Source organism: Protopterus annectens, chromosome 14.part0, assembly GCF_019279795.1.
Source record: "Protopterus annectens isolate FY-2018-M chromosome 14.part0, PAN1.0, whole genome shotgun sequence".
In the NCBI taxonomy this organism is placed as follows: domain Eukaryota; kingdom Metazoa; phylum Chordata; order Ceratodontiformes; family Protopteridae; genus Protopterus; species Protopterus annectens.
Genome location: NC_056748.1, coordinates 94,420,324 through 94,441,217, shown reverse-complemented (window position 1 = coordinate 94,441,217; position 20,894 = coordinate 94,420,324).

The following is a 20,894-nucleotide window of genomic DNA, read 5'->3' as shown; positions in this document are numbered from 1 at the left end:
ACTACTGGATGAAAATAAATTTGTTAATTCTGGATTTACAGACACCACCAGGTTCAATAACTAGAAACTGGCAAATGAAAAAAAAAAAAAAAACATATTTTTTGTGGGGACAGAGACACCTACATCCCTTATGTAGACAGCTGCACTTCTCACCTCCCTGGACTTAATATATTCATTTCCATGGAAGCTGCATGTTTGGGAAAGCTGAATTTGCAACTGCAGCAATATTGTTTTAAAAGGGTTTAGTACAAGTGCTCACATGCTAGTAGCTTGCAACACACTTTATTACTAAATTACCTAGTTCTCCCGCCGCTTGTCTTTAGTAAACTGCATGGTCCCAGCAGAACCTTAAGACTAACCCTAAAACTTCTACCTGCTCCCTAGCCCGAAGCTGAATCCCCCTCTCTCTCTTCCTAAACCTAACCCTAAAATTTCTCTCCTGCTCCCTGAACCCAAAGTTGCCAACTGCTACATAAACTTAAATCTCCTTTCCCACTTCCTAACCCTAACCACCCCTTCCTAAACCAAAATTCCCCAGCCACTCCCCTGATTACTTTCTAACCCTAAAATTATACTACCCCTCCCTTAAACCTAAATTCCCTGATCACACTCTAAACTTAAATCCCTACCCCCCAACCCTAACCTAAAATCACCTCCCACTCCTTAACCCTATACTCCCCTTCTGCTTCGTAAATTCCCCTCTGATTGTTGCTTAAAAACCTGAGTTACCCTCCCAATACCCCATGGCTGCCACACTTACCTGACTCAAGCACATTATTCAAGTCTAAGTGCAAGTGGCAGCACAGCCCATGTATAAAATTGCATCACCAAGGAGCCAAAGGACTCTGGCTTGCTAAGTTTGCAGATGGCTGCCAGCTAGAAGCAGTCACTGAATTCAAAAATGATTTAGCCATCCTGCAGAAAGGTTTGTCCCAAATAAATAACTGGTGGCAAAATCATGGACTACAACTAAATGTCAACAAAATACATTATTGCATCTTTTGGGAAGTCATCTGTTCCATGGAACTACCACACTGACAACACACTCCTAAGAGCTGACCCAGCTGTTTGGGATTTGGGAACTTATGAAGGAAGCGACCTAACTTTTGCCAGCATATGTCCAATGTTGTAAGAAAGTCCTTATATACTGCACAGCTTATAAACAAAGGGATTGTGTCTAGATCTGGGGATATCATTGTTCCCATTTACTCAATACACATTAGGCCATTTACTGAACAGAATGCCCCCTTTGGTATGTATCTGTCCAGACACAAGCAATGACTGTAATGCCCAGAGAGATACCGTACTAAAAGGATACAAGGCCTAAATAATACATCCTTCATGGACTGACTCAAAGCCCTGCCACTGTAACATAAAGAGAACAGCCTGGAGGGACAAGTATATTTCGCAGAAGATACTGCTGCTATGGAACAGGCTCCTCATCCACATAAATCAAAGTTCATCCCGGTCTATTTTCAAGTGCAACTTAGATCTATAGATAGGAAACATAAAATTTACCCCAGGACTGCCCCCTTGTACTTTTAAAATGTTAACCCTAACATGGGAGATAGTGTTTTTTTTTAATGTTGTAAGTGTTAAGAAAACAAGGAAGTCAGGGTCCATAGCACAAAGACTACTCCTGTCGTTTCATCTTGGATAGACAGAGACACCAACAGTGTACACAATTGGGAAAAAAAATCAGGTAAACACCACTGAAAAATGCTCCCAGAAAAACAAAAGACTTCAGAAAAACAAGGAGCATATCACCACAGGCAGACGATAAAATAAAATAAAATCTTTAATAAACGATCCACTGACAACTCAAAAACAGGACAAGCACTTTCGGCGTAATGCCTTCTTCAGATCCTGAATCAGGATTGTTTATTAAAGATTTTATTTTATTATCTGCCTGTGGTGATATGTTCCTTGTTTCTCTGAAGAAAACAGTGTACACAACTCATAATTGCAGAGTGTAAGTCTGTATTTTAGTTATAAGACAAGGTTACCTCCACTGGTTAGATGGCTTAGCTAATGACAAACAACAAAGACACTTCATAGGTTAACGAAGAACAAGGCAACATGCAGTGTAACCCTATCAAAGTTTGGAAGGGTTTTGCAAAGGATTAGGGTTATGAGCTACTAATAAGTTTCAGCCTCATTATCCATTTGCCTACAATGGGAAGCTAAGCAAATATTTTAACCATACAGTAATTCTGTTTGCTGCAGAAAAGAGGCACTTATGACTCATGCATTTACCTGCATAATCAATACATCTAAAATAAATAAAAGCATGCATACATACAACCATGTGTTCTAATAATCACTCAATGTCCTCAGTCCAAAAAACAACTAATGAAATGAACAGGTACTAGCAAAACATTAACTATAAATAATTAAAATTATAAAGTATGTGCTAACCCAAAAAGACTTCTGGTGAAAGGCTTCAGTAATGTTCATTCTAAAATGGTAAACATCAGACTGATCAAGTTTCACCTTCACAGAAGGAAAATTAATTTATAAAAATATTTTCCACTCTCTAAAATGATGAACACTGATGTAAATTAAGAAAAAGCATTTTTTGTTTCTTCTTTGGGAATAAAAAAAAGCTAATAGTTGTACTGTTGTATTTCTCAGCAACTTTATAGATTTACAAAATTATAACCAAAAAAAACTCAATTTATTGTTATGCAGATTTTAATTTATTTGGTTGACTACATTGATTATTTTGTGTCTACAGTCCTTTCTCAGGGGAGAGACAGTGTAATACGTATTCTTACTAGGGGAAAATTTGTCTGGGACAAATCTTTTAATCGTCATCAGTGATTGCTATATGATCTTTAACATTCACTTTATCCACCATCAGCTGAGGAAAATGTGACCTCTCATTCCCAAAAATATACCTCGGAAGTGCAGCAGATTCCTCATGCTGCCCTACACTGTCATTTTTGCAATACAGAACCAAGTACCCAGTGTGTGTGTGTCCAGAATCCAAGGCTTTATAATCTTCTGCTACTAAAGCATTGTGAACAACTTGCAGAGTCAAACATAGCATGACTTAATGCACTTGGGACAGCCATTTTTAGAAAGGAAACAGAAATCCAGACGACAGTACAGCAAGGAGCTGATTTGGTATGCGTGTGTGGGGGGGTGGGGGGTGTACATTGAGGAGTGGTTTTCTGTTAAACTGTTCTAAAAGAACAGGCTACTTAAAAGTTAAAAGCCTGACTAACTTGTACAATAGACAGGCTACTTTCAATAATAATTCTGTGAAGGACAATACACAGCCTTATTTGATTTATGTAACTATTCTGAGTAATTCTAATGAAGGCATGGTCTAGTTAGAGACCAAGAGAGACATCAGTGTTTCATAAACAGCCATAACCTCAAGTGTTGGCTTTCTACATAAAAGCATGTCTAGTAATTAGAGTTAATCAAGTTTCCTCTCAGGCTTAAGTGAGATACTTGTGTGGATTCTTTATGAGTTAAACTTTGCTGATGTTGCATCATTAGCTACTTTTAAGAATATTCTGCTATGTTGCATGTATTTACCTTTTACAGAAGTGCTGTTGAACATTTATGCAGTGGATGGTTTTCATCTAAGTGCCATTATTTTTGTAGTGTTTAGGCAACAAAACATTGTATAACTGAAATATTTTTGTTCAGTACTGGAACACTGTACATCACCGCCTGCCGCAGGTGGACCTGTAGTCTGCATACAGCATGCTGTTGTTTTACTAAAAGCATGTTAAAATGTTGAACCATGGCAGCAAATCATGGTATGATTTATACTTTTGTGGAACTCACAGCAAACTGGTATTGCACACAAATATGTTGACTGGTGAATTATAATTTATTATTATTATATAACTGTGAAATAGTTCAGTGAAATGAAAACTACTGTAGGAAATACAAAACTAATTTTGAGGTAGTCGTTCAGACTGCTAAAAAAAGGTTCTATGATGTCAGTTTTCATGAAAAAGGGTTAGATTAAAAATGGTGGCTTAGAATGTGACATTTGGCAAATTATATCATCACCTGTGTGAATCCATTATGTAGCTCAATTACAGTTTGTAATGAAGTGGCAGCTAATGGCAAAATGAATTTTATTCATGAAAATGCTTTGCTTAGCTACTGCTGGATAAGACCTGCTTTTCTATTTCTTAGAAGTTTCAGGAATTGTACACTGGATTTACATTAAATGAGTAAATTACTACTTTGGCTCCGTCATTGTCCATGCTGGTGTGAATGACCTGAGACGTACCTCCCTGGACTACATGAAAAGAGACATAGAGGAGCTTTCCAATTATGTAGCCCAGGCTGGTATGACCCTGACCCTGAGCAGTATCTTGCCCTCACCAAGAATGATACCACAATACAAAGACAAGATGATCAGCTTTAACAATTGGCTCGAGTACTGGTGTCATTCTAAGGGGATCCAATATCTGTCTGCCTGGGATGATATGTTGGACAAGCCACGCTGCCTTAAGGGATGGCTTACACCTGTCACCACTGGGCTTCCGGATATTGGCTAAGGCTCTGCCACCCCATAATGCCTTTTTAGGCAAGGCTCAAAAGACAAACCCACCTCCTTAGAAAACAAAATGGAAAAAACTAAGGGTAATGCTGCTCAACGCCAGAAGTCTAAATCTCAAGATGCAGGCACTTGATGCACTCCTCAGCATGGAGAACATCGACGTCTGTGCAGTAACTGAAACCTGGTTCAAGGCTCCTGAGAGCACCCCAGCTACCAGGCTATACCTCGTATCATGCTTTTCGGCCCCAAAACCGGGCGAACCACAAAGGGGAGTGTCCATATTCATAAAGGACACCCACACCTCCAGGTTAGTAGCAACACATGAAGCAACAGAGACCATACAGGTGCAACTAACCATAGGCAAAACTGCTATACAACTGGTAGCATGTTACAGACCACCCTCCCAATCTCAAGAACCCCACTCAGCCTTCCTGAAGACATTGGAGGATATGAATGTATCACAAAATACCATCATAATGGGAGACTTCAACTACCCAAACATAGATTGGGTACATTATTCTAGCCCTAATACCCTAGCCCAAAGGTTCCTGGAATTCATAAATTCAAATGCACTGGAACAACTAGTCACCTCTCCCACTAGGGAGATAATATACAAGACCTGATCATCACAAACATGGGGACAAAATGCTCCACACCAGAAGTATACCCCTCACTAGTGAGATCTGACGACAAACTAATCACCCTGGATATACATATCCCACCTCCACCCCCAGCACAAAAGACCACAGTGAAAAACTTCTCAAAAGCAGACTTCACTCTTCTTAAGAAGGAGATGGTATCCTTTAAGCCCACTGTGCCAGTGGATACCACATCCCGCAATGCCGAATCCTTCACAAATGCTTTCTAAGGACATATCAAAGAATGCATGGATCATGCAATCCCAAACAAATCCAAGTCCCTCTCCACCAAATGTAAGCGTCCTGTCTGGTGGACCTCAGCCATAAACAAATTGTATAACAAAAGAAGGAAGCTACTGCACGTCAGAGCGAAATCCCATGAAGGGAAGACGTCTCTGATTAATATTAGCAGAAAACTACGTTCTCTCATAAAAACATCCAAGGCAAACTTTGAGAGAAAAATCGCTAAGGACACTAAAGATAACCACAAAGCCTTCTTCAGCTATGTTAGAAACCTGAAGGAAACCCTCAGATATGCTCAGAGTTGGTTCACAACAACAAAAAATACACTGAACCCACAGATATTGCTAACATTCTGGCTGACAGGTTCAGTGCAAACTTCTCGCCCCCTTCACCCCCAAAAGAAGAAATATTTATCCCAGCTGATTGTAATCTCCCTGTCATCTCAGATGTCCAAGTGAGAACCGCCCTAAACAAAGCAAAAAACACAGCATCAATGGGACCTGAGAGTATCCTGGGGTGCGTGTTACGTGAACTCCAAGAGGAGCTAAACCCACACATAAAAATGCTATTTAACCTTAGCCTTACTTCGGGTTATGTACCTGTACACTGGCGTACAGCAACAGTGGTCCCACTCCACAAGGGGGGTGCCTCTACAGACCCTGGAAACTACCGCCCCATAAGCTTAACTAGCCTGGTCTGCAAAGCTATGGAAAGAATCATTATGGAACTCATAAACAGAGACATAGGGGACCTACAGACACTTGACCCCACCCAGTTCGGCTTTGTGAAGAGCAGATCCTGCCTTTTAAACCTGGTTGACTTTTTCGAAACAGTCACTAGAGCCATTGATGAGGGCAAAGCAGTCCATACAGCATACCTGGACTTGGCTAAGGCCTTCGACACAATACCCCACTCAGGCATCATAGATAAGCTAAACAGCTTAAAAGTAAACCTCTATGTCACTAGATGAGTTGCAAACTGGCTAAAGGACAGAACCCATAAAGTTAAAATCGCTGGAGCAATGTCAGACTCAAAGCCAGTCACAAGTGGTGTCCCACAGGGATCTGTCCTGGGACCCCTCTTATTCGGCATTTATTTCTCAGATGTTAAAGCAAACATGGGAGGGCTGTGGCTGACAAAGTTCACAGAAGACTGCAAACTAGGCGCCATAGTCGATACACCAGCTGACACACACATCCTACAAAAAGGCCTCACTGAAACGGACAACTGGTGCCGTAGTCACGGCCTTAAACTAAATACCAAAAAATGTATAGTCATCCCTTTTGGAAAAAACAAAGTACCCACAAATTATCACATAGACAGCAACCCACTGAGTACGGAAAAAGTAATCAGAGACCTAGGGACCCAAGTAGACAGCAACCTCTCATTTGACACCCACGTTGCCAAAGTGGTTAGAAAAACATTCTACCTTGCACATCTCATCATGAAGGGATTCGCATCCAGATCCAAGGATGTCATTGTACCCTTATATTCCTCCCTCATCAGACCCATGATTGAGTACAATGCCCCATTTGGTATGTACCTCACCCGGCACTTGCAACAGCTGGAGAGACCACAGAAGTACCTCACCAAAAGGATCAAGGGTCTCCAACATATGTCTTATTCCGCCAGACTAAAGAAACTTCAGCTCTATTCAGTGGCATACCGCCTGCTCAGGGGTGATCTCTGCCTGACATACAAGGCCATGTCCAATCAGGATTTGATGGACATGCTCCACCTCAAAAAATCCAAATCCATCAGGACCACGAGAGCTAAAGACTTAAACCTCGGCACAAGTATGAATAGGACATGCTGGAGGGATAGATTCATAACCCAAAGGCTTCCCATGCTTTGGAACAGGATCCCAGTTCGTATTAGGCAGAGCCCCTCACTGACTCTCTTCAAGAGAAATCTTAATGAGTGGATGGGAGATCAAAAATTTACCCCAGGGGTCACATCTGGGTCACTGCTAGACAGGGGCACAGTAAACTAATTCTATTATATAAGGGGACCTTCATTGTGTCACTACTAGATGGAGGCACAGTATTCTAGATTTATTCTGTACATTTTTGTACCATTTCATGGGGTGGCAAAAGCCACATCACTATGGCTAGGCTTACAAATGCCCCAGGACAGATAGCCTAGTACTATACTATGAAACTATGAAACTATAAATACATGCAAATATACATACAAATATTTCAGATATGGGCAATAACACTCTTCTAGCTTGCCAATATACTAAAATGATCATTCCCTTTATAATGTCCAAGTTGTTCTTAAAAATATCTGTACTAGAGCTTGCTTTAATATAATTTGGTACTCTGTCCCATGCATCAGTTACACTGTTAGAGAACCAATTAGTAGATCTCTCATTCCTATATAATTTCTCTCTCTTTTTTAATTTCTCAAAATCTTTTGGGTTGCTAATACCATAACAAGAATGAACCCTATTCCTAAGTGAATGTATGATTACAGTTCATGAAATTAGTATTGTTTCAATCTTTGATGTCAGCCAGAAGTGCTCTTTGCAGTACCCACAATGTGCCCAGTAATGACTCCTACAATTCGTATGCAGAGTTTGCCTTCATAAATCCGATAACCACATCCTCAAAACTGCTGCTACGAACTGCAAACTGCAAATTCATAAAACCGCAAAACCCAAAGTTCCGAATAACAAAATCTTGCCCCCTTTTTGACCCATGGTAGCACTTGTTTCAGCTGTAGAGTCATCAGAAATGTCGACTTTCGCTGTTTTTTCAAACTTTAGGGAAGTTGGTGGGACAGAATTCACAGAAACAGTTCTCGTATCTGCACATTCAAAAGATGTGCTTTCAACTATATGAAGGTAAACCCATATAGAGTTACATGTATCGGTAACATATCTAAATACAACTGTAGATTCTTTTTTATAAGACTGGTTGCTCCTACTACTATTGGAACTGTCTGGGTATCTTTCTTCCACATTGCTCTCATTTCTGCCTGCAAATCCTGATATTTTATGACTTTGTGTCTCTCTGTACACAAGGCACTGTAGTCACTGGGTGTAGTGATTTCAATGATCAATGCTATTTTTGTCTTCTCTTCATGGACCACTTTATCCGGTTTTCTCGCATCTATCTTTTGAACTGTTGGTAATGGGTGATCCCATGTGATGTAGACCATCATTTTCTATGATGCTTTGTGGCTCATGTTTTCAGTGTTTTTCAGCTACTACAACATTATAATGTTTGCACAATCCCCAGTGCAACAGTCTTGCCACATTATTATTCCTTTCAATACACAGTCCTTCTGCCATTAATATGTCACCGCCAACAACAAGGTGTGCAACTGTTTCAGTTCTGTTTTACAAAACCTAAATTTGTCTATTTATCACGTTCAATGGACTTTGTAAACCAACATGTACATAGTCCACTGTCTTGGGCCACCAATATTAACCTGATCAACATGAGGTTGTTACAGGAGTTTTCTATACTTGCAACTATATTTATGCATTTTCCACAATTCTTAACTTCTCATCTGATCCTCCTCTTTATATTCTTTCTTTTGTTTTTTGGCACGTTCAGTTGTTCCCTGATTTTTATCTACTTCTAGTTTAATTTCCATTCCCGCTTGACACCGATATGCTTCTGCTAGACTAAGCAGGGAAGTCATCTTAGATTTTTATCTAGTTTAATTTTCAGATTAAATCCATCCCTGGTTTGGCACCTATGTCTCTAATGGGCACAGGTAACCTGTAAATGTTTCATCTCCCAACCCCCTGCTTACAATTATCAAGGGTATCAGAACTTGTCAGAGATTTAGAATGCATGGCTAGGCTTAAAAAAGGCCCTTGTGGTCATTAGCCTAGTAAACATCTATGCATCTATATACTGTGGGAGTAGAACCCACAGCCTTCTGCATCAAAAGCAAGTACACTAATTGTTGTGCTATTAACAATGCAAATTAACCTACAAACCTATTTATTCTCCTCGTGTTTCAAAACTTTCACTATGTTTGGGTCTTGTGAGGTCAGCAGACATGTATGGAGTCCCATGATTGCAGATCAATACATAGAATCAATTTCAAGGAAGCCAATACCACCTTCGGAACTGAGAATATATAATCTCGGTATGCACTGATTTTTATAAATCATTTAATGATCATGAAGCATCCTTCTTGTTTTCGTATCTAATCTAGCCAATGCCTTTTGGGGCCAGTCACTCACTCCAAAACTGTAAGTTAGGACAGAAAGAGCAAATTGGTTTATAGCTTAAACTTTGTTCTTACGTGTTAACACTGTTTTCAGGATTAGTTTAAGTCTTCTAAAATATTCCTTACTGAGTTTTATTCACATTTGTTTCATGTTTCATTGTTGATCCTTCATTAGTTCCCAAATATTTATACACTCCCTCTTCCTAAAGTTCTTTTATATCACATTCTTGTCCCAGACTGATGTTTGCTTGGTGCTGCAGCTTTTCTGCTTTAAAGGTTGCTTTTGCACATTTATCAAGACCAAATGACATTCTTATATCATCAGAAAAAATTTTGACAACTTGTAGTTGTGCTTTCAGTTCCTCATCACCTATACAGTTTTAAACCATCAGCAAACAGAAGATGAGAAGTCTTTACACTTTGTTGCTTTCTGTGAGCCAAATTATAGACATGACCTAATCTGTTAAGCAGACAGTTTAATGGGTTAAGGGCAAGGCAAAAGACCAGTGGTGACAGACAGTCACCCTGGAATATCCTCCTTTGGATTTTTATCCCTGGAATAATAATTTGCCCTTTATCATAGCTTAACTGCAAAGTGGTTTGCCACTGTTTCATGGTTGCTGTGATGTTTTTATCAATCTAGAGTGTATCTTATACATTTGTAAGCACTCTTTTATCCATGAATGTGGGATACTGTCAGTTGCCTTTTTTGTAGTCTATCCATACCATACTTAGATTATTCCCCTTTTTACAGTTCTCCACTATGACTTTATTTAACAACAAGTGATCCTTTGTTCCATATGACTTTATTTTATTACCCTTTTGTTCTATTGCCTTAATTGAGTTTTCTTGTAAATGGCTATAAACCCTGTCGGACCTCAATTCCTGTGTATAGTTTATATGTTGTCGTAAGGCAAGTTATTGATCTATATGTTTTAGGGTAGCTTGCAGGTTCACTCTTAAGTTGGAGCATTGTTGTTAGCCAGGCTGGTGTCTGTTCTGGGTGTGCATATAGATGGTTCTTACTGATGGATAAATCTTCATGCAAAGATGTTAATACTTTTAGTCAGACGTTAGGTACTGCATATGGGCCTGGGATTTTCCAATTAGACGCTTTTCTAAACTTTGTTTCAATCTCTCTGGCCATTACTTCATCCCATTTCATATCCTGTACATTTGAACTTCTTATTATTTCTTTTAATTCTTCTATCCATTTAGCATCTTTGTTATGTTCCACAGGATCTTCATAAATATTTCTCTAAAATGTATCTAATTCTTTTTTGGTGGTCTTTAAATTTGTTTTACCTTGTTTCCCAATTCTCTATAAAACTTTTTTGGGTCATCAATAAATTGATTATTTTGTACTTTTCCCTTATATTTATCTGTGTATCTTCTACGTTTTTCTGCCTGTGCTGATATTTTTAGTTTATTTACAATAGTGCATGATAAATCCTGATTAGTTATAATACTGCACATTTGCTTTTATCATGTCTATCTTTCTGAGTATTTTTGATGCTCCCTTCCCTCTTCTATACTCTTCTAACAGTGACACTTCTTGTCTTCATTGCTTTATAGTTTTCTCTTTTCGATACTTCTGTGATAAACTGAGATGCTGCCAGTCTAGCTAGATAGAATTTTGTAAATAATTCTATGTCATTGTAAATATTAATACGATCCACAGGCTTGTTTGACAAATGTAAGAAAACTGTGTTATGTACTGAGCTTCAAAAAATGTAACCACACTGTCCCCTGCTGGAAGAAAGCTGATAAGTAAAGAATTTTATGACTGTGTGTGATCTCACACCAAGAGACAGGATGTCTGGGCTAGGAGATTCTTTCTATTGTCTTAGGACAGAGATAATTACTAGGTTTCACATGTAAAGTGTCTTTTATGGTTCCCTATTAAAACTGCAAAGGTCCTCTTACCCGAATATGGAAACGTCGACACATATACGTCGAAACGCGAAAACACAAATCATCCTAAAGCATGAAATCCAAAATGTCGAATCGTCATGGTTGGCCCTTCTACGGTATAGCTCCGTAAGGTAAGTGTGCGATAGTTATGGACCTTAGGGTTAGGGTGCGGGTTAAGGTAAGTGTATAGATAGTAATAGTGTGTGATAGTTACAGACCTTAGGGTTAGGGTGTGGGTTAAGGTATGTGCATATATGGTAATGTATATAAGGTTTAGTGTAGGATTAGAAGTAGGGTTTTGTTAAGTGTATGTGTGTGGGTTATTTATTTTGTTTGGGTATAGCTCCGTAAGGTAAGTGTGCGATAGTTACGGACCTTAGGGTTAGGATTAGGGTTCGGGTTAAGGTAAGTGCGTAGACAGTAATGTATGTAAGGTTTAGTGTAGGGTTTTGGTTAGTGTGTGTATGTATGTGGTTTATTTATTTTGTTTGGGTAGGTAGTATGTAGTGGGGTGGGGTTGGACAACTATGACGGTTTGAGATTTTGAATTTCGTGGTTTAGGGTGTTTGGTGTATTCACGGTTCGGGTAATATGTGTCGGTGATTCCATATTCGCTGTTCAGGACTTTTGCGGTTGTAATATAGACCCGTCTTCTATTGCTGTGACTTCCTGGCAGCTGCAGATCACAAAGAAATGTTCAATTTTACATTCTGTGAGCTTGGGAAGCTTAAGTAGAAGTGACAAGAATGATGTAATCTGAAATGACTCAGCAGTAATGTGTATTATCAATTTAAGAACTATCTCAAGAGAAAGAGCTTGCATTTTGTATTTTGTTCTGAAGCTGACAACTCACCAGCACCTGCTTTGCTCAGTAAGTAGGATTTAGATCTTAGTATTTCTCTTAGAGATAGATAGAAATAGCAGGATTGGTCTAGCTGTTTTCTATATTTATGTCAGGCTGTCCTACAATGTTGTTTTAAAGTATTTCCTGTGATTTCTGAACTCTCTATTGTCACTGTGTTAAATTAAGGAGTATTGTCTTGTGTTTTTATTATTTATTATTAAATATTTTAAACATTTTAACTGTGACTATTTTATGTAGAGATAATTTAGGCTCTGAGAGTACTTGCATGTATTTTGTCATACTGTACAACCTACTCCAATAGCCTTGTGTTCATCATACTTACTATTTGGGTAACAATAACATTGCACAGTAGAATTGGACACCCATTGGTAAGGGCCTTTTATTGTAGCTAAGTGTGGTTGGTGGCAGGTGGTACTATTGTATAGTCTGGACAGAAGGGTGCATAACTGGAGAACCTGTGCCAGCCTTTCCCAGGAGTGTCTGTGTGTTTGTATAGAACCCAAATCTTAAAGTGAATGTGTGTCAGCTACTTGGGCAGGGACACAAATCACTGGTTGGACAGAGAGGTTTCTGGAGGTTTTGGCTTGACCACTCAGCTAAGATCTGAACTGTATAGCTGTGCCAGTGAGGAGTCTTATTGGGCATCTGGAGAGAAAGGGAAAAAGCCCCAGACTGACTGTGATCTCTGTGTGCTCTTAAGGGAAAGTGTAATTTACTGTGTGTGTACTTGTTATCCTCCCAATGTGGATGCCCCTCACTAGTACTAGTGATGAGGATTGAGGCTCCCTGATTACGGGGCCAGTGCACAAGCATCACATATTAAAAGTTTGGCAGTGGTGGGATATCCACATCAAATATTTGGTTGATAGTGGTGAGTTAGCCACATCACATATTAATTGGCTTGTGGTGTGGATAGTGAATTCCTACAGCTTGTGTACAGTGATCACTGAAGATGTTTTTGTACTCTAAATTAGCCATGCAGTAAACATTCAGAGTTCAGATCACAATTGTTTTATTTCTTTTGTTAGCTTAGTTAGTCAGGGAGAGTAGGCAAGCATGTCAGCAGATGAGTATGGCAAGCTGACAAGGAGCCAGTTGGCAGAGATGAGCCAGGCTAAAGGACTGGTGCATGGAAACCTGACTAAAGCAGATATGATTGCAGCTTTAGTTACAGATGCATCCGATACTAGCAACCAGGACGACGATCAGACTGGCCGTGGAGATGTACAACACTCAGAGAATGGAAGGCTCAACCTTTCTACAGAGGACTTAAAAATATGTCTGGAGCTAAACAGACTTGAGTTGGAGGCCAAACATTTGGAAATAGAAGCAACAGAGAGACTGAGGCATCTAGATAGTGAGGAAAATTAGAAACTGTGACATCTGCAGGCTGAGGAGAATGTGAAACTGCTACACCTGGAAGCTTTGGAGAAGGAGAGGCAGAGGCAACATGAAAAGGAGATGCTGACTCTTCACCAGAGACATAGAGGTAATGAGAAAGGGAGTAACTGAACCCCAGAAGCAACAAAGGTCAGTACATTTCTTCCCCAGTTTACAGAGGGGGATACTTTTGATAGTTTTATTCATATGTTTGAGAGGGTATGTAAACAGTATGATGTTGACCAAAGGCTCTGGTACAGTTCCTGACCCCCTTACTCCATGGTAAAGCTGTAAATGTTCTGTCCAAACTATCTGACATTGACTTTTTGAACTATAATGTTGTAAAGAACTGTTTGCTAGAATTTTTTAAGCTAACACTTGAAGCTTATAGGAAAAGATTTTGTGAGCATAGACACAAGACAGATGAAAGTGTGTGTGAATATGTTGCTGAACTGAGCACTTATTTTCATAGGTGGGTGAGTGGATGTCAGGTTACCACTTTTGAAGGGCTGGCAGACCTTTTGCTCAGGGAACAAGCCCTTAGAACTTTGCCTGAGGACATGAGGATCTGGTTAGCTGATAGTCAATTATCTACTGCAGATGAGTTGGGGGAGAAGGGAGACCTATACCTAGCAAGCAGGGCATCCCTGCACAGGAAAGGGACACCCAGTGCTGCTCATGGGTCTAAAAGAACCCATGGTGGGCAGCCCAGACTGTGCCAACAGAATCTGCCAGTAGCAGGGGAAGCCACTAGTCCAGGTACACATACAGGACCTAGGGTTAAATGTTTTGAATGCAACCAGTGGGGCCATGTGGCATATAGATGTCCACGGAGGCAAGGTGGGGAACAAAAGGTGAGAGAGCCAGTAAGTGGGAATCACAAAATGCCAACAGTATGTTGTCTTGAGACAAGAAGGGTACCAAGCTACCACAAGAGGTTATATCCTATCGTAGTGAATGGCAAAGAGACCATACATGTGCAACTAACCATAGGCAAAACTGCTGTATAACTGGTAGCATGTTACAGACCGCCCTCCCAATCTCAAGAACCCCACTAGGCCTTCCTGAAGACATTGGAGGATATGAATGTATCACAAAATACCATCATACTGGGAGACTTCAACTACCCAAACATAGATTGGGTTCATTATTCTAGCCCTAATACCCTAGCCCAAAGGTTCCTGGAATTCATAAATTCAAATGCACTGGAACAACTAGTCACCTCTCCCACTAGGGGAGATAATATACTAGACCTGATCATCACAAACATGGGGACAAAATGCTCCACACCGGAAGTATACCCCTCACTAGTGAGATCTGACAACAAAGTAATCACCCTGGATATACATATCCCACCTCCACCCCCAGCACAAAAGACCACAGTGAAAAACTTCTCAAAAGCAGACTTCACTCTTCTTAAGACTGAGATGGTATCCTTTAAGCCCACTGTACCAGTGGATACCACATCCCACAATGCCAAATCCTTCACAAATGCTTTCTATGGACATCTCCAAGAATGCATGGATCATGCAATCCCAAACAAATCCAAGTCCCTCTCCACCAAATGTAAGCGTCCTGTCTGGTGGACCTCAGCCATAAACAAATTGTATAACAAAAGAAGGAAGCTACTGCATCAGAGCAAAATCCCATGAAGGGAAGACATCTCTGATCAACATTAGCAGAAAACTACGTTCTCTCATAAAAACATCCAAGGCAAACTTTGAGAGAAAAATCACTAAGGACACTAAAGATAACCACAAAGCCTTCTTCAGCTATGTTAGAAACCTGGTGGAAACCCTCAGATATGCTCAGAGTTGGTTCACAACAACAAAAATACACTGAACCCACAGATATTGCTAACATTCTGGCTGACAGGTTCAGTGCAAATTTCTCCCTCCTTCACCCACAAAAGAAGAAATACTTATCCCAGCTGAATGTAATCTCCCTGTCATCTCAGATGTCCAAGTGAGAACCGCCTAAACAAAGCAAAAACACAGCATCAATGGGACCTGACGGTATACTGGGTGCGTGTTACGTGAACTCCAAGAGGAGCTAAACCCACACATAAAAATGCTATTTAACCTTAGCCTTACTTGGGATATGTACCTGAACACTGGCGTACAGCAACAGTGGTCCCACTCCACAAGGGGTGCCTCTACAGACCCTGAAACTACCACCCCATAAGCTTAACTAGCCTGGTCTGCAAAGCTATGGAAAGAATCATTATGGAACTCATAAACAGAGACATAGGGGACCTACAGACACTTGACCCCACCCAGTTCGGCTTTGTAAAGGGCAGATCCTGCCTTTTAAACCTGGTTGACTTTTTCGAAACAGTCACTAGAGCCATTGATGAGGGCAAAGCAGTCCATACAGCATACCTGGACTTGGCTAAGGCCTTCGACACAATACCCCACTCAGGCATCATAGATAAGCTAAACAGCTTAAAAGTAAACCCTTATGTCACTAGATGGGTTGCAAACTGGCTAAAGGACAGAACCCATAAAGTTAAAATCGCTGGAGCAATGTCAGACTCAAAGCCAGTCACAAGTGGTGTCCCACAGGGATCTGTCCTGGGACCCCTCTTGTTCGGCATTTATTTCTCAGATGTTAAAGCAAACATGGGAGGGCCGTGGTTAACAAAGTTCGCAGATGACTGCAAACTAGGCGCCATAGTCGATACACCAGCAGACACACACATCCTACAAAAAGGCCTCACTGAAACGGACAACTGGTGCCATAGTCACGGCCTTAAACTAAATGCCAAAAAATGTATAGTCATCCCTTTTGGAAAAAAACAAAGTACCCACAAATTATCACATAGACAGCAACCCACTGAGTACGAAAAAGTAATCAGAGACCTAGGGACCCAAGTAGACAGTGACCTCTCATTTGACACCCACGTTGCCAAAGTGGTTAGAAAAACATTCTACCTTGCACACCTCATCATGAAGGGATTCACATCCAGATCCAAGGATGTCATTGTACCCCTATATTCCTCCTTCATCAGACCCATGATTGAGTACAATGCCCCATTTGGTATGTACCTCACCCGGCATTTGCAACAGCTGGAGAGACCACAAAAGTACCTCACCAAAAGGATCAAGGGTCTCCAACATATGTCTTATTCTGCCAGACTAAAGAAATTTCAGCTCTATTCAGTAGCATACCGCCTGCTCAGAGGTGATCTCTGCCTGACGTACAAGGCCATGTCCAATCAGGATCTGATGGACATGCTCCACCTCAAAAAATCCAAATCCATCAGGACCACGAGAGCTAAAGACTTAAACCTCGGCACAAGTATGAATAGGACATGCTGGAGGGATAGATTCATAACCCAGAGGCTTCCCATGCTTTGGAACAGGATCCCAGTTCATATTAGGCAGAGCCCCTCACTGACTCTCTTCAAGAGAAATCTTGATGAGTGGATGGGAGATCGTAAGTTTACCCCAGGGGTCACATCTGTGTCACTGCTAGACAGGGGCACAGTAAACTAATTCTATTATATAAGGGGACCTTCATTGTGTCACTACTAGACAGAGGCACAGTATTCTAGATTTATTCTGTACATTTTTGTGCCATTTCATGGGGTGGCAAAAGCCACATCACTATGGCTAGGCTTACAAATGCCCCAGGGCAGATAGCCTAGTACTATACGACACTATTATTGCTAAAACAGACACAGCCTCTGACCTAACCATTGTGAAGCTTGCAATGGTTACAGAGGAGCACTACTTGCCTTGGCAGTCTACACCAGTCAGAGCTTTAGGAGGGGCACCATTCCAAATACTTTTGGCTAGGGTTCAACTTGTCTGGGAGGGTAGAAAAGGAAGCCAGCAAGTAGGTGTGTTTGAGGATATCCCTGCAGATGTCCTAATAGGGAATGATTTTGATAATGTAGTACCATGTGTTCATGCAGTTACATGCAAACTTGGAGACAAGCATGTGGGTCTCGTAGCCTGGGAGAGACCCAGACAGACCTCACACTTGCAGCTAGGACTGGTGAGGTAGCTATTTCAGGGAGGGAGCTACCCTGTAGCAGTGAGACTGAAGGTGAGCCACAACTGCTTGTGGGCACTAATTCTCCCTTGAACAGATTGACTGCAAGGGCAGACATGAGTAGCAGTACCCAGGCTGACAGTGAGGCACCACTGTCAAATGATACCAGACTTCCTGTGGAAGGGGACCTGAGAAGGGTTACAAAGAGAGAATGAGACAGGCTCAGCTCTCAGACTCTACAGTAGAAGGCCTGAGGCAGGTAACTAGTGAGGAACCTGATTCTCAAGGGAAGTGGGAATCTGTATACTGGGACAAAGGATTACTGCATAGACAGTGGACCCCTGAGGGAGGGCTAGAGGGTGAGAGAATACACCAGTTGGTAGCACCTAGAACCTACCATCTGGCACTTCTAGACATAGCCCATGATATTCCATTTGCAGGCCATATGAGCATAAACCGTACAAAGAGACGTATTATGCAGAACTTTTATTGGCCTGGGATTTCCAGAGATGTAACAGGGTACTACTGCAGGACTTATGAGCAGTGCCAAAATGTAGGCAAGGCAGGAGACAAGATGAAAGTTCCTTTGATGCCTTTGCCAGTGACTGAGGAGCCATTTCAGAGGGTAGCTATGGATTTTGTGGGGTCTCTGAGTACCCCAGGTTCCACAGGGAAAAAGTAAATCCTAATGGTAGTAGATTATGCTACAAGATACGCTGAGACAGTGGCTTTGCCCTCCATTGAGGCAGAAAAGGTGACAAATGCTTTGTTAGAGATTTGCAGCAGGGTAGGTTTCCCAAAAGAAATACTGACTGGCAGAGGTGCCAATTTCATATCAGACCTGCTGGCTTGTCTGTGGAAGTACTGTGGGGTGAAGCACCCAAAGACCACCCCCTACCATCCCCAGACTAATGGTCTTGTTGAGAAGTTAAACTCTACACTCAAGTCCATGCTATGGGTATTTGCAAATCAGTTTAAGAGGGAGTGGGACAAATATTTGCCCCATCTGCTGTTTGCTTACAGAGAGGTTCCCCAGGAATCCACAGATTTTTCACCCTTTGAGTTGTATAGGCATAGGGTTAGGGGGAGCCTCTAGATTTAATTTGAGATGGGTGGGAGGGTAAGTGTGAATCTCACAAGGAGTCTGTTGTGACATATGTCCTAAACCCCAGGACAAGGCTCAGGAAACTCATGGGCTTGGCCCAGAAGAAGCTGGCAGAAGCTCATCAGTAGAAAAAGGTCTGGAGTGACAGGAATGCTTGAGCTATAGAGTATGCTGTAGGGCAGCAGGTAATGGTTCTCATTCCTGTCAGACATAATAAGCTGCAGACAGCCTGGGAGGGACCCTACAAGGTGGTAAGGAAGGTCAGTGATGTTAACTACATAGTAGAACTGCTAGGCAGGAGGCAGGAGCACCATGTACCATGTTAACATGATGAAACCTTACCATGATAGGGAGGTCCTTGTGTTGAGTATTTGCAGTGGATTGCAGAAGGAGTCTGAGGGAGTAATGGTGACTAATTTCCTCAATGAGGCTTGGACTGACACCTCAGTGGAAGGGGTAGCAATGTCCCAGCAGCAATCTCCTACCCAGGTTTGAAAAATCCAAGCAGTGTTACAGGAGTTTGGGGACATGTTCACTGGGAAACCAGAGTGCACCCACCTGGTGCAGCACCAGGTGGATACAGGACAACAGAGGCCTATTAGGCAGGCCTCTTATAAGGTGCCTGAGAGAGTCAAACAGACTGTGAGGGAGGAGATACAGGAAATGTTGGAACTAGGGGTGATTTAAGAGTCCAACAGTCCCTGGGCCTCCCCAGTGGTGCTGGTGCCAAAGAAAGATGGCATCACCAGGTTCTGTGTGGACTACAGGAAATTAAATTGTCACACAGAGTCAGACGCTTACCCCATGCATAGGACAAATTAAGCCATAGAGCAGCTGGGTAGGGCTATGTATCTTACCATCATTGATCTTACCAAGGGTTACTGGCAGGTGCACTTGACTCCCAGTGCTAGCTAGAGGTCAGCCTTTGTGACTCCTTTTTGGTTTTTATGAGTTCACAAAGATGCCCTTTGTGATAAAAAATGCCCCAGTGACTTTCCAGAGGCTGGTAGATCATATCCTAACAGGAGCAGGAGATTTTGCCCTTGCTTACCTAGATGATATTGTTATCTACAGCCATTCCTGGCAGGAACACCTTCAGCATGTAAGGGAGGTATTGGGCAGACTGCAGAGGGCAGGGTTGACCATTAAGCCCAGCAAATGTCAGGTGGGTATGGCAGAGGTCTCTTACCTGGGACATAGAGGGGGAGTAGTAAGATCAGGCCAAAATCAGCCAAAGTGGAAGCCATTCAGGTATGGCCTGCACCCGATACCAAAAATTAGATGAGGGTATTCTTAAGGACAGCAGGGTATTATAGAAAGTTCGTCCCCAGTTATAGTACCATAGCTGCTCCCCCTCACAGACCTGACAATGAAAAACAGGCCAGATAAGGTAGTGTGGACTCCAGCATGTGAGCAGGCATTCCAGAAGCTTAAAAATCTTTGGGAGGATCCCCTGTGTTAGCCAGTCCAGATTACAGCAAATACTTTGTTGGGCAGGTGGATGCTTCGAAGCATGGGGTGGGGACTGTACTTAGCCAGATTTCTTCAGAGGTGGAAAAGCACCCAGTGGTTTATCTCAGTTGTAGGCTCTAACCCAGGTAGGAATGCTATGCAGCTGTAGAAAAGGAATGTCTAGCCATAGTGTGGGCACTGCAGAAACTTCAGCCTTATTTGTATGGAAGAAAATTCACTGTAGTTACAGAAGACAATCCCCTAACATGGTTACATCGAGCCAGCCAGCAAAATGTCAAGTTACTAAGGTGGAGCCTAGGGTTGCAAGCATATGATATACCAGTACAGCACAGCAGTGGGATTAGCAATGCCAATGCTGATTGGCTGTCAAGACAGGGAATGGGGTAAGGTATACCCAGATAGACTCAACTCTCTCAAGCAATGTTTCTCAAGGGACACTTGAAAAACTAGCTTGAGTTCTCAGGGGGAAAAGAAATGTGATAAACTGAGAGGCTGCCAGCCTAGCTAGATAGAATTTTGTATATAATTCTATGTCATTGTAAATATTAA